We start from the raw sequence: 14,501 nt of genomic DNA on the forward strand, positions 1-14,501 counted from the left end.
TTACATGATTTCACTAAACTTTTTACAGCCAGTTTTTTGATCCAGGCCATTCACTCCCATTTGTGTTGATGGAACTTGTGTCTGCACTGAGAGGAAGAAATGAGACAAATCTGCTATCCATTACCCACATGCACCCCACTGAAATCAATGGGGTTGCACACAGGTTAAGTGAGAGTAGAACTGGGACCGCAACATATGTGCCAGAAAATGAATGATTGAAGGAGGTTAGATAAAATTGCAGCTGGGAAAGAAAAGCAAACATACTGTAGGTGAAAATGTAGTGATGAGTGGAAGGCCCTAGCCAGCTGCCCCCTTCTTCCTGACTCAGGAAAGAAAATAGTGTTGAAACTCTCAGGTCATACACAGAGGAGAAAATAGGGCAAGAACCAGACTTGAGAATCGGTCATTGAAGTGCTTCCAAGTTTCAAAGGGTGTCATAGTAAAAAAAAAAATAAAATAACTTGCAACTGATTGTGAGGGAAATGAATCTCTTAAAGGGAAATGAACGAATCAAAGCAGGCAAATTGCTCTCGAAGTGTTATTTTACAAACCTCATTCCAAATAGGGTGGGATGAGGCCTTTTGGTTTATGCCTCCGAAGCTATGTCCCTGTACTTGAAACAATACCTTGTTATCAAAGTCCATTTGTACCACAAATGGAAATGCAGTTAACTATTCATTCTTCACGAATGAATTTTTTTCAATTCTACATCAGGGTGAAATTTTCTGCCTTGTGTTAGTGAGTCAAACTTGACATTACTGGTCCTTTCTGGCCTTAAAATGCATAGATCAGGTCTCCTGCTGATGTAAATCAGGATAACTCTTTTGATGTCAATAGAACAAGGCTGATTTACACCAACTAAGGATCTGGTCTGAAGAGTCTATAAAATTATATTAATGTGTATGTTTAATGGTTGCTGAAACAATGATATTCATTTTACAGTAAACCTGGTAGAAATCATTACATCTTCCTTTCTTGCTGGTTTGCCTCTCCTATTCCTGTGGTTGTGCCTAATGCCACTTCTATATATAGTGCATACTTTGGACACATGACTGATGTTAACTCTCATTTGGTAACAGTATGCACACTAATACTCTTTCATTATTTCTCTTTGTCCTTCCCTGTCATCTCCTTGGAGCTCAGTTTCATTTCCTTGCTGGAAAATCATTGATTAGACCAGCTCAAAGAAAGAAAACTGTGTGGTGGGTGGATGATAAAAATCCAAGCAACGAAGAGGAAGTTCTTGTTGCACATTGGGTCAAACTCTGATCTCAGTTACACTAATGCGAACCTAGGTAAAGATTTTCAAGCTTATGTGACAAAAGTTAGATACTGGACCCACATTTGAGCTTCCGAATAAATGACCGGATTTTCCGAAAGGCAGAACATCCATGGCTCCAATTGAAGACAATGTGATTTATGGATATTCATTACCTATGAAAATAATCCCTTTTATTTAGGTGTACAGTTTAGAACAATTTTGCCCTATTGAAGTCCAAGAGACTATACTGATATCATTGGCAGCAGAATTTTACCCATTTGGCCCATTGTCTTTCAAAGACAGACTCTGCAGGCTTGCAGGTCTATTGCAGGAGATCAGTGCCCATCTGCATCTAGACAGATGGTTCTGCTGCTTCAGAACAGGTTATTCTCCTCCAAGAAGCACACAGAGCAAAGTTGAAGGCTTCCAAGAATATTTCATAGCTGGGTCTCCATTAGGCATTGTGCATTACTTCTGATAGTTTACAAACTAAGCACAGGGATTCACACAGTGCTTCATCCTGCAAGTTGCTGAGCACCCTGACCCTGATCCAGCAAAGCACTTAAGCACATGCTTAACTTCAAGCACATGAGTAATCCCATTGATCTGAATAGGATTATTCACATGCTTAGAGTTAAGCACATATTTAAATTAATGGTCAGAGTACTCAGCATCTTGCAGGACTGGGTTTATAATTCATATCAACCATCACAAAACTTAGCAATGGTTCAGAAGTCAGTAGCTAATGATTTATTGTCCCAGCAAATAGTTATAATCATTATGTTAAAGAGAAAGAAGAGCATTTGCCAACTGATTGCTGGAATGCCTCCTCTAACAGAGTCCTCTTTGTGGGGCCTTTTCTTGGCTTTTGTTTGCGGTAGAAATATCTGCTGTCATCCCCTGTCTAAAAAAGATAAGAGTTGTAGCTATTCTGATAGTGCCATTGAATAATTCTTTGAATGGACAGCAAACAGGACAACTTTTACTATCAGTTGTGTAAATTCCCTTGTCTTTCATTTTGTTTTGGCCTTGTCCTGGAGCTGTTTGGAATTCAGTATCCAGATGGTCTTTCTAGGCATGTAAAAGTTATTAATGAAAAGTTAGAAAGGAACAACAGTGGAACTCACTAATGCTCATCTGATTAATCTAGTCATTCATACACACCAAAAGAAAACTTGGCTCTCAGCAGATATTTTAAACCACCATGCTGACTATGGTCCCATATTACTAAGAGGCTTTTACAATTAATATTAGTGAACATTTAAAACCAATATTTTCAATTGTGAGTGTTTTAGTGATGGCCCCAAAGTCTGCATTTAGGCAGTAAGTGACTTCATTTCAAAGTCAACATGTATTGAGCATGGGCAGCACCTCTTGAATTTAGGCCACTTTTATTTAGGCATCTTAAAAAGGGATTTAAGTGACTAACTTTAGGCTACCAAGTTTGAGCAATTTGGCCTCAGGGCCTATGCTGCTCATTAGTCTGCTGCTGTAATTTTGTTTGTTTTGATCCCTAACAAGATGCCTGTGCCTGGAATAACTTCTTATTTGATCAGCAGTTTGACACTTCTAGTTAAATTGTAGGACAAGGGCAGTATTAGTTTTTGTTTCGCAGTGGGCCTGAACCCTACCTCTAGATGGAAACCTGAATCTAAATTTTGCGGGTCAGGCCCATCTCTAGTTTTGTTGATTTGGATTTTACTAGGCTTTTTCTTTGACTGGGATATTTCTTCCTCCAAACTATACACATTTACTGTTCTGACTGCATGTTGACCAATATATTTCATTGTCTTGTGTCAGACTCTCCCACTCCATACTTAGATGTTCTTGGCTCATAGCCAGAAATCTACATCCAGGTCAGAAAAAAGAAAGGCAGGATAGCAATGGCAAATGGATCTGCTACAACTAGCTTTTCTCTTGATTTGAGAACAGAGGAAGGTCAAATCCCCTTCATGACAAACCTGTTCCTGTAAATCATTCCAACCTTATACACAAACCTTGTCTTGTCCAATTTTTGTCCTGTCATCAAATAGATATTGACCAGGTTGCTAAGCCCAAAATGTAACCTTTCTTTAAAAACCATATTTTTGTTGTCAATGTTCAATCTCACTCCTGAAATGTGTCAATAAAAAAAAAAAATTACCAGCTCCACTATGTAATTCTGCAATTTAAAAATTCTTTGGGCAGTGACCACAGGACTAAGTATAGGTGTAAGGCATGTGATGGAAGCTGCTCTTTGCAGTTGCCTCTGGTCTTACCTCTCTTGTGTACAGTCTTTAAAGAATAAAGGAAACCTAAAAAGAGCAGTTGCATTCCATACACAGATTTGTCTGTACCGTGACTTCTTGTCAATGGAGGAGACGCAGCAGGAAAGGCTGCCAGTTGGACCTACCAGTCTTTACAGAATCCTTTAAAATGCTATAATAAAAATGGAAACTAAGAGTTTTGGAAGGGCTAAAAACACACATGCTCCAGGGCACAAGCCAGCTTCCAACAGAGCTCAGGAAGGTATTTTCCTTATAAGCAGGTGCAGATTATCTCCCAAGTGCCTTGTGCAGGGTTCCTTGCACTTTTCCCTGAAACAGATGCTACTGGTCGCTCTTGGAGACAGGCTGCTGGATGGGATGGACTACAGCTCTGATCTAGTTATGACAATCCCTACGTTCCTGATAAATAACTCTCCCCAAAGAGGTATTTCTACTTGCTGCACTGAGACCTGCTCACACCAATGCTCCACTAGTTGCCTCCCGCTGGCCTTTTATTTATTTATTAAAGGCCAGGGAGATGCAGGGGATGATGGTGGGTCCAATTCTGCCCCTGCCCCCATGCATCGTTTGGGCACAGCTGTAGAAGCTGCCATCCTTTGAACACAGGCACTGTTCTGTGTATCGCTCTCTCAATGCACCGGCCAGCAGAAGGGTGAGGTATATTGGGTGCTACCTTCTGATACGCTGTAGCAACAGGACAGTTAAGCCTGCATGCTGGGGAATTCTAGGGAGGAATTCCCAGGGCTCTGCGGTTTCACACTGTCCACAATGTAGAGTTGTGCCTAACTGAGAAGGCTGAGCTTTAAGTTACTTCCCTGGTTTAAGAGTTTTCAGACCACAGTCACTTCTGCTTAGTGGCTGAATTACTGTGCAACACAATCCTCTGTTTAACTGGAGCAAAATCTCAGCAACCAACTTGTTTGGATTCAAAGACACTTGCGTGCTTATTTAAAAAGTAGGGCTATTCCCAAGCATTCAAAAAGCATGTGTCAGACACCAATGGATCATAAGATTGCTTTAAAATCATGGGATTTTTATACACAAAGTGAGTTTAGCTGCCTTCAGATTTTTGAGCCTTCACAGTGAAGCTGCCCGCTGCTCATTTGCATGTGATCAGCTCAACCCTAAAATTAAATGGCAAAAAAATAAATGAACACAGAATTAAGGGTGCTTGCTGGCAGGGCAGGCCCTTTCAGAACGCTTAGTTGAGCAAAGCTTCTGAAAAGCAGGAAATGCAGTTAAGGTTGTCCATGCAACCTTAACGTTGCCCTCTTTCAACAAAAGATAAACAGGTCTAGCCTAGATGAAGGAATGTGGGTTTACATATTAGCAGCGAACAAAGCCATCGAGCTAAACTAACAGAGGGTATCTTGATCCTGAATTAATAGCCAGAAAATTAACATGGTCCGGCATCCCTGAGAAACACAGAGACTAAATCGCCAGGAGGCTTTCCTGACAAGATAAAAACTTGCCTTTGGGGATATAAGGAAGGGAGAGAGAGAGAGAGACCCCATCTTTATCCTTCCCATTAGGAGACAAAGAAACCAAGCGATTTGACCTCTGGGGTGGGTCATGGCAAGGCCTGCCAGTAAAAAGTGGGGAGAAGACTGTGCATGAAAGAAACCATCTTGAACACAGACTGTATCTTGCTAGGCTACGTTTCAGTCATTCAGATGAATGTTTCCACTTTTGCTTGTAACCATCTCCTACCTTTATCCCTTTTGCTTGGTATCACTTAATCCATGTTCTTCTGTTAATCAACTTGTTTCTCTTTCACTATAAACCAATTCAGTGCCGCGCTTGAAGGGAAGGGTGTATTTAACCCAGTTAAATTAATAAACTGGTCTGTACTAGCTCTTCAACAGAGCAGCAAACTTAACATCTTCTATCAGTGTACAGTGATAGCTGCTGCACATCGCAGAGAAATATCTCTGAGGAGCGCAGGGGTTGGAGTTCACTGGTTGTTACCTGCTAAGCCAGGCTTGGGCTGGGAGAGCCATGAGGAGTTTGCTGGTGAGGTAGACAGGCTAGTGTGGCAGGGAGCTGACACACAGGGCTGGTCTACACTAGAAAACTAGACTGATGCAGCTACGTCACTTGGGGATGCAAAAAATCCATACCCCTGAGCAACACAGTTAAGCTGACCTAACCCCTGTTGTAGACAGCACTAGGTTCACAGAAAAATTCTTCAGTTGATCTAGCTATCAGTTGTGCTGTAGCTTTTTAAGTGAAGACATAGCCACAGTCTAGTCTCTCTTGCAAAGCTTGCTGAGGCAGAGAAGTAACACAGGGGCACACAGCTTTGGGTATCCCCAGCAGCGAGTTACAAGCTCCACTCCTCCTTCTGTGAAAAATGGGACAGTCTGCTCCTCCCCGCCATACGAGAGCTGGGGATGGCGAAGGGGATGAACTTCTGAAGATACAGGGATGGGACTGGCCGGAGGGGGCAAAGAGCTGAGTTAGGGTTGGGAGTGCATAATTGTTGGGCTGGGGTATAGCAGATGTGGGGCTGCGGGGCACAGAATTAATGACTGGGAATATTTGGCACCATCAGGCAGCATTTTATATAAATCTGTGTGATTCAGTTGTAGCTGACTGTTCCAACGAGAAGTCCTGGAGTGCGGGCCAAAATCACCTTACTCTAGTACTTTTGGAGAGCTGGCAACACAGATGCCAAGACAAATCCATATGAATATAATAAGGAAAATGATTGTGTGGTGCTATGGCCAAAAGAGCTAATGTGATCCTGGGATGTGTTAACATGGGAATCTCGAGTAGGAGTAGAAAGATTATTTTGCCTATGTATTTGGCAGTGTGAGTGCTGCTAGAATCCTGTGTCCAGGTGTGGTGCCCGCAATCCAAGAAGGATGTTGATAACTTGGAGAGTTCAGAGAAGAGCCATGAGAATGGTTAAGGGATTAGAAAATATGCTGTATAATGATAGGCTGAAGGAGCTCAACCTATTTAGCATAACAAAGAGTGGGTTAAGAGATGGCTTGATTAGTCTACAAGTACCTACAGGGGGAACAAATATTTAATAATGGGCTCTTCAGTCTAACAGAGAAAGATCTAACATGATCCAATAGCTGGAACTTAAAAATAGACATGTTTAGACTGGAAATAAGGCATTGAAAGTAATTAACCATTAGAACAATTTACCAAGGATTGGGGTGGATTCGCCATCACTGACAACTGTTAAATGAAGACTGGATATTTTTTTCCCCTAAAATATCTGCTCTAGGAATTATTTTGAGGAAGTTCTCTGGCCTGTGTTAGAGAGGAGGTCAGATTAGATGATCACAGTGGCCATAGATTCTCTACAAATCTATGTATATTCATAATTTTAAAAATATATGATTGTGTTGGAAGGTATTGACAGCTGCCATCAAGTGAGTCTTTGATCCAAACACAATCACAGACATCATTACAGCCAGTAGGCATGTCAAGAACTCTCAGGCTCTGTAGAAGGACCAATTCAACCCCCTTTATGCAGGGAAGACAGCTGGAAACAATGAGGGTTGGGTTGCCCACTGCAGTGGCCCACATGGCAGATCAAAGCTAAGTCATGTGGGTTGAGGGATGTGTCAGAAGCAAATGCAGGAGCTAGGAGTTTTGGTTTTCAGTCTCTGAGTGTCAGAAGCAGCCAGCCAGGGAAGCAGAAGATGTAGTGAGTGGGACCCTGAGAGGAAGCGGAGAGTCTCACTGACAAAGGTCACTGGCGTGGCAGCAGACTTGGGGATTTCTGAGCAAGGAAACTGCTTGCTGTTGTTTGGTCTCACTATGCTCAGGGGAAGAGGACTTTTTGTGCACTCTTTGTAAATAAGCAAGAATACACCAAAGAAGAATCGTAACCTGACTTGTATCATCAGTGTCTCCTAATGGGAACAACCCTGCGAGGTCCTGAAGGAGTGACGATATGAAAAAATGTAAAAAACAAATTAGAAATATATATGCAAAAAGTCAAATAAAGGTGTGACACTCCCTATATAACTGTGCAAAATTATTCCACAAGTCTTTCAGGTTTGACCAATAGGTTGCAATTTTTCCAAGAATTACAAGCTACAGACCCAGTTCTGCATGCTCACTGTGTGTGGAAGTCCCAGAACTGAGTGCTAAAACACTGAAGAGCGTATGCTACAGATATTTTCATTTAGCTAATCCTCTACTAGCAAAACTCCACTCAAAGCATTTAATAATATGCTCAAAAATCCTCTCTCCACTGGAAGAAAATCATGGACCTAATATGATATCTGAAAACTATTACTGTTCACACTACTTAAATGTTATATCCCTTTCCCCTTCTTCACTCTGTCTTGTCTATTCAAATTGTAAGCTCTTAGAAGCAGGGACTATCTGTTACGTTGTTTGTGTAGCCCATAGCATAATGGGACCCTGATCGCATTTGGGGCTTCTTAATGAAACAAATAATAATAATTTCATGTGTAATATTAGTGTTACACATTAGGGATGGGTGAATGGAACAATTCATTTCCCAGCTTGCTTGAATGTTGCCCATATTTGGTGAGCTTAGTGTTTCCAAATAGTTTTGTCTGGTATTGCTGCTATTAGAGTATTTGGTCATCCAACTCCTATTCTGATATGGGAATCGGTAGACAAGCAGCACACACAGAGAAGGACCAAAACCAAAAAGCCCCGTTTATTAGCTAATGGATCATAGTTATAGCTGATATAAATTGGATTTCAACAGAGCTACACTGCTCTAGCAGAGAATTTTCGATAGTGTCCAGGTTTTGAACAGTACCTATAGAAATGGTTATTGGCCAAATAAGAACAGCTTTGCATGCAAACTATTTTGCGCACTGACTGCTGATTGCTTTTTCATATACCAAAGGAACTGCTGTACGTAAGACTTGCTTTCGTTATATATTAACATCACTTTATTGAGGGAGTGTAATGGTACAGCTAAAGGCAAACTCCAGATCAATAAAAGCTAGAAATACATCACTACAATGAAGAAAACACAGCCTTATACACCTCTACCCCATTATAACACCACCTGATATAACACGAATTCAGATATAACGCAGTAAAGCAGTGCTCCGGGGGGGCGGGGGCACGGGGCTGTGCACTCCGGCAGATCAAAGCAAGTTCAATATAACGCGGTTTCACCTATAACGCAGTTAGATTTTTTTGGCTCTTGAGGACAGAGTTATATTGAGGTAGAGGTGTATATGTAAGACATTTAAAAAAATATTTGCATTGGTTTAGTGCTGTGCCTATGTCTATATTGTTTCACTCCTGAAGACGCTTGGATTATGTTCACACTCTTTTTTCTCTTTAGATGTTGTTATTAATGAGATTCAATAGTTACTGCACATACTTTTCTTTCATTTTTCAATGAGCATGTGCAAGTAAGTATTAAGGGTAGTCGCAGAACCAAGCCAATGCAGAGCTGATAAAGAGATCCCTTGCACTCTGATTCAGTAGGGCCCAATGCAACTTGTAGGGTTCCTGAGAGACAGCACAGGGGGTCCACAAAATATTACCATTTAAAAAAAAATCTCAGTGTACATCTTCAATCTTAACCATCACACCAAGGATAGACAGACTCTGCAGTAAGAAGTAGGCACACCCCTCTCGCTGATATCTGTAGGTACTCATATACTCTTTTTCTTAAAGCATTACTAACAGTATGTGTCTCTACTTTTGTCAATCAGTTTCTCAGCTGAGTGTAGGAGATTAACACTGCATTTGAATAGGGGTCCATCCACTACAAAAAATTGAGAACCTCAGCTCTAGAGCACATCTGCTAAACTCCAGCTGCTGCACAGGCAGGTACTGGGGGGAATTTCTAGATTTTAAAAGCCAGAAGGAACTATTAGATCATTGTCTGACCTCATGGAGACACAGGCCATATAATTCCACCTGGTTACTCCTGTACTGAACCCAATAACTTGTGTTCGACTGAAGCATATCTTCCAGAAAGATGGAAAATCCACCATTTCCCTTGGGAGTTTGCTCCAGTGGCTACTCACACCTCATGTGAGTTTAGTTCTAATTTGTGTTGGTCTGGTTTTCACTTCTAGCACTGGTTTTTGCTATGCTTTTCTGCTCTAGATTAAATAGCTCCTTAGTACTTGGTGTTTTCTCTCTCTGGAGGTTCTTATACACAGTGTGCAATTATAGTATGTCTTCTCTTTTATCTAACTCTGGTTAACTTCTCTGGAGCTGAGGAAGAGCTCTGTGTAGCTCAAGGGCTTGTCCCTGCCGCCAGCAGAAGTTGGTCCAATAAAATACATCATCTCACCCACCTGGTCTCTCTTTTTAAAGCAGCAGCCTATGCAGGTCTTAAATTTAACTTAAAATGTTAAAACAGAGACGGCATTTCAAATAACAATAGAAAGCAATTACCATAGTCACGGAGCATAATTACAAACTGTTCTTATCCTCAGTGCACACAGGATCATACGCAACCCTGGTTTCCTCTCACTGACACTTTATCCCAGGCTCTAGGTGGGGTCTTTCAACTTTAAAGGAGACAGACTCCTAGGGAGTCTTTGGTAGAGCACAGAGTGACTATACATCCTGTTTTGGCCTGGATAGTCCCCTTTTTAAGCCCTGACATCCTGACTTTTTGGGCAAAACTGGGCATTTGTCCCATTTGCTCTTGCTAGCTAGCACCTGGCAAGAGCAAGTGGGAAAATGTCCAGTTGGGCATGCCTTCTCTAGGGGGCATGGAGGAACATTCAGGGGCAGGGAGAGGTGACCCTCTGGCCTACCCTGCACAGGAGAGGGGGGCATGATACTTGGGCCAGCCCTGCACTGGGTGGGGGAGCCTCAGGCCAGCCCCATGTGGTGTCTCGTTTTCACTTTGGGAAATATGACCACCCTACCCTAGCAGTGGGATGGGTGGGGTGATGTCACTCTTTGGCATCCATCCTGAGGAGCAGGTTCTAGTTTGGGAGTTGCAGAGAGTCGGCTGAGGGGAACTGCCGAGAGAAGCTGTACGGTGCCAGCTCCAACATGGCCAGGCCTCTCCCCTTGATTGTTTGCCAGTGCTCCCCTGCTGCAGCATGTAAAGCATTGCCGCCTCTGCCTGCGCCAGCCAGCCACATGGCGACAGAACCTCTAGCCGCACCTGAAACACTGGTAACCAAAGGGGATCACCTGCTGTGAGGCTGGCCTAGGGGAGCTCCCCCTTTGTAACTGAGAGTTGGGGGTCTGCCCTACTCGCACACGTGTTTGGGTATAACTCACATTAGAAGAGCTGTCAGGGGTGGGGGGAAGAGAAGAAAGGGGCTGTAAGTCCCCACCCCCCGGGACTCAAAGTGGCAATACCCGAAGGACCCACTCTGCTAACCAAGGAGCAGCTGGAGCAATGTGTGCACTAGCCTTACCACAAATCATTTCCAATATATCCTATCACCCAGACACAGTCGCTATGCAGGATAACGTGAGCGACTTGAATCCCAGCTGCTCCTTAAAGAAGCTTTCTAGCTGCTTTCCACTGCCTAAGCAATGCAGAGAAGCCAAGGATCTTGCCTTGGTCTGTGACTGGTAATTGCTACCTGTAGTGGGGCTCAGAAACGCACAGACAGACTCAAGCTGTCTGTGAAGAACATTGGCCTTTTCAGCTTAAAACTGATGCCAGACATTTGAAAATCCAGTTCATTAGATGAAGTTTATTCGCTAAAGCATCCCTTCTTCCTGTTTTAATTTTGTTTTCAAACAAGCTCCATCATCAAAGACAGAGAATAGAGTGTGTAAAATGCGAACAGCTGAGCTAAGATTACGTTTTTTATTTCCAAAACAAATATCACAATGTTTTAAAGATGTTCCTCACATGTGTGGTAATTACAAGGGCAGCTAATATGGCCTTTCGAAAATTCTTCCTGCTTTTGAACTTTAGAGAGAGAGAGAGAACTATCAGTATTTTCAAAACCTGGCCCAACTTTCAACCTGGCCTTTTCAAACTCATGCCTGCTACCTGAGAGATAGTGTCACCATTCTCTTATTAAAACTGTATCTGGTCAGTGGGACTAAGTCATACTATCAAACCATCTGATATTCAGGGCTATATATATAAATATATATATATATACACACACACACATACTATATCCCATATACACGCACAGAGAGAGAGAGACATGCAGCCCTAAAACAAAACCACTTTAGAGTGTAAACACTACTCAGTCCTGAATGACACATTGCATTACTGCTGAGTTAATGAGCAAGGCAAGCAATACAATTATCAGAGGGAAAATGCTGGTTCCAGACACCTACTCAGTGAAAATATAATGGTTTTAATGAGCTGGTAATTTACAGCACTGGGTGGGAGAGCAGCTGGATCTTTGCCAGGAGTACAGCCGTCTCCTTGCAATCCTAGAGTTTAATTAAGGAGATGGAGGGTGGATTCATTCAGCAAAGTCTTGTGTAATTCCATCTGCTTAGCACTTGGAACAGGACAGGAAGCTATTGACAGGGCACTTGGGGCCTACATCTGGCAAAAACATGTTTCAAAGAGTTTATAAATCCCGCACTCAACAAAAAAAAAAAAAAAGGAAAAGAAGGGGGAGGGAGCAACTGCAGGAGTGGGTGGAACACACCAGACAAGGGGCACTTTCATTGTGGGATGCTGTCCAGGCACTCGATCTTGCTACAAGAAAAAAGTTTTATGATTCTGGGGCCTGTAATTGATAGCAATTGACAAAGTGTGTTTGTTCAGGGTGCTATGGAAACAGAAAGAGCTGCAGACTCTCACCTCTGCATTTCCCTTTCCTCTCTGGTTGGTGCTCAGAGGAAACAGGGCCTCTGGGGCTGGCGAGGCCAGGTTTGATGGCAGGCCAACTCTTTGTTCTTGACTACTGGATCTGCAGGCCGGTATATAGACTCTTTTGTGGTGAGCAGTTGACTCACTGCACGGGGATTTTTACTAGGATTTTACTGAGCTGAGGTATATACAGAACTGTAAATCACTGCAAAAACATTTCCTTTCATTAGAGATGGCTTATTCCCAAGCCCTCAGCTCTGAACTCCCTGGAAATTTGAAGATCCAGTTTTGCTGCTTGGATCCATCCAATTTGGGGTTCAAATTTGGCTGTTTGGATATACGTTTTAAGGGGCCAGATCCACAGCTGGTGTAAATTGGCATAGCTCTATTGAAGTCAATGGAACTTTGCCAGTTTATACCTACTGAGGATCTGGCCTTCTATGTTGTTGTTGTTTTTTCTCAAAAATACCCTTCCCAGACAAGGGCTAAAATTTCACAGTTGGGAGATACAAGTCATGGCAATACAGGTTGCAGTCATTACAGGCACCAAGTTATTGGAGAACCGTCCAGCATCCCTCATTTCCCCTCCCTCCCCTTCACACTCCTTTGACTCTCAAAGGCCTTTCACCCTGCCTCATATTGAGCTGTGAGTGCTGGCCAGAATTGCTGGAGTGAGCAATGAACTGAAGTGCTCCATCCTCACACAGAGGTGGAAGCTGTGCCTCTGAAACATACCCCCCTCCCACCCACCCAGGAATATTTTCAGTTTGTTACGGTGGCAGACTCAGTCTTGTGTTTTAGAACTTGGCCGATGCAAGTATTGCTCTGTTTCCTGAATAAGAGAAATTCCCAGTAACAGGATCAATCCATAGCAAAGGAAAATTAAACTATGTTTTTATTTGATCCATTTAAAGGTAACTCCCAGGGAGTAAAAGATTGTTGTACCCTTTTTTGCTGCTTTGTGATCTATAAGGGCCTGCTTTTTAACTTTAGAAATGCAGGTTCCATCTCACCTAGAAGGTTTTTATGCTGACTGGAGAACTAGTGAATTGCTAAGATCTCAAGACCTAGGAGAATGAAAGTTGAACAGTTGGAAGAGGAAGGAATTTTTAATCATAATTTTAGTTAACACCTATATGATATCCAACAAACATTCTGGAGAAAGGACATTTTTGTTAATAACTCAATACCCTCTCCCCATTTTAGGTCTGAGAGCTATTAACATACATGCCTTGAGACCTTCTTTCATTAGCACTTCTGGCAAAAAATATCAGGGTTGACTTTCCTGATATTTCCAATGGAAAAACAAGTAGGGTAAAAAAAAACCTGAAAAAGCCAACAATTAAACTTTGAGGCCTTCCTTCTACATCACAAAGATGTAAAACTGGTGACCAGCCCAATTAAAAAAAATCAGTTGCAGATGCTACTCTGTTGTAGCTTGAGGATTTATGCTAGGAACAGAAGGGGGAATAGAAGAATAATGCTTGCAGAAAATGTGCAAAGAAAATAAATCCACATCACTGTGCACTAAATACTTTTTTTCTCTATTACACAATGGGCCAAATCCATCTCTGGTGCAACTGTTTTGATCTCAGGGCTTGCACTGATAGGAAATTGGCCCAGTGTTTTATTTTCATTCTACTTTATGTAGCAGATGTTTAATTCCTTATACACTCCTCATTACTAATATGGGGCTTTGTCCCCCTCTAATGGCTGAGTCAGCTGAAGTTGGGGGTGTTGGTTCTTTAGCTATAGATCAGGGGTGGCTAAACTTACTGACCCTCAGAGCCGCATATGACAATCTTCAGAAGTTCGAGAGCTGGAGTGTGCGTGCTGGGGCTTGGGGGTTCAGCCCTGTGGGGAGTGGGATCTCGGGGCTTCAGCCCCATGGAAGGCATCTCTCTGGGCTTGTGGCTTCAGCCCTGCTCCTGCTGAAGCCCTGAGCCCTGACAGGCACACCTCATTGGGTTGAAGCCCCGACACACCCCCCTCGCTGGGAAGAAGCCAGAGGAGACGTGCAGGGGGGCATGTGGGGTCACATGTCCCCCAAGATTTTTGCCAGGATTTGCTGGCCCCACTCAGTCGCATGGTGCTGCTGGGCCCCCTCCCAGCATGGCAACTTCTGGAGCTGGCAAGCTGGGAGCTGTGGCCATGCGGAGAGGCAGCGGCAAACAGCTGGGAGCTGCTGGGAGAGCTGGTGAGGGTAAGAGGGAGGCCTGCCTGTGGGGGGGGGGGCAAA

The sequence above is a fragment of the Chelonoidis abingdonii genome, chromosome 6, assembly GCF_003597395.2.
Source record: "Chelonoidis abingdonii isolate Lonesome George chromosome 6, CheloAbing_2.0, whole genome shotgun sequence".
Classification (NCBI taxonomy): domain Eukaryota; kingdom Metazoa; phylum Chordata; order Testudines; family Testudinidae; genus Chelonoidis; species Chelonoidis abingdonii.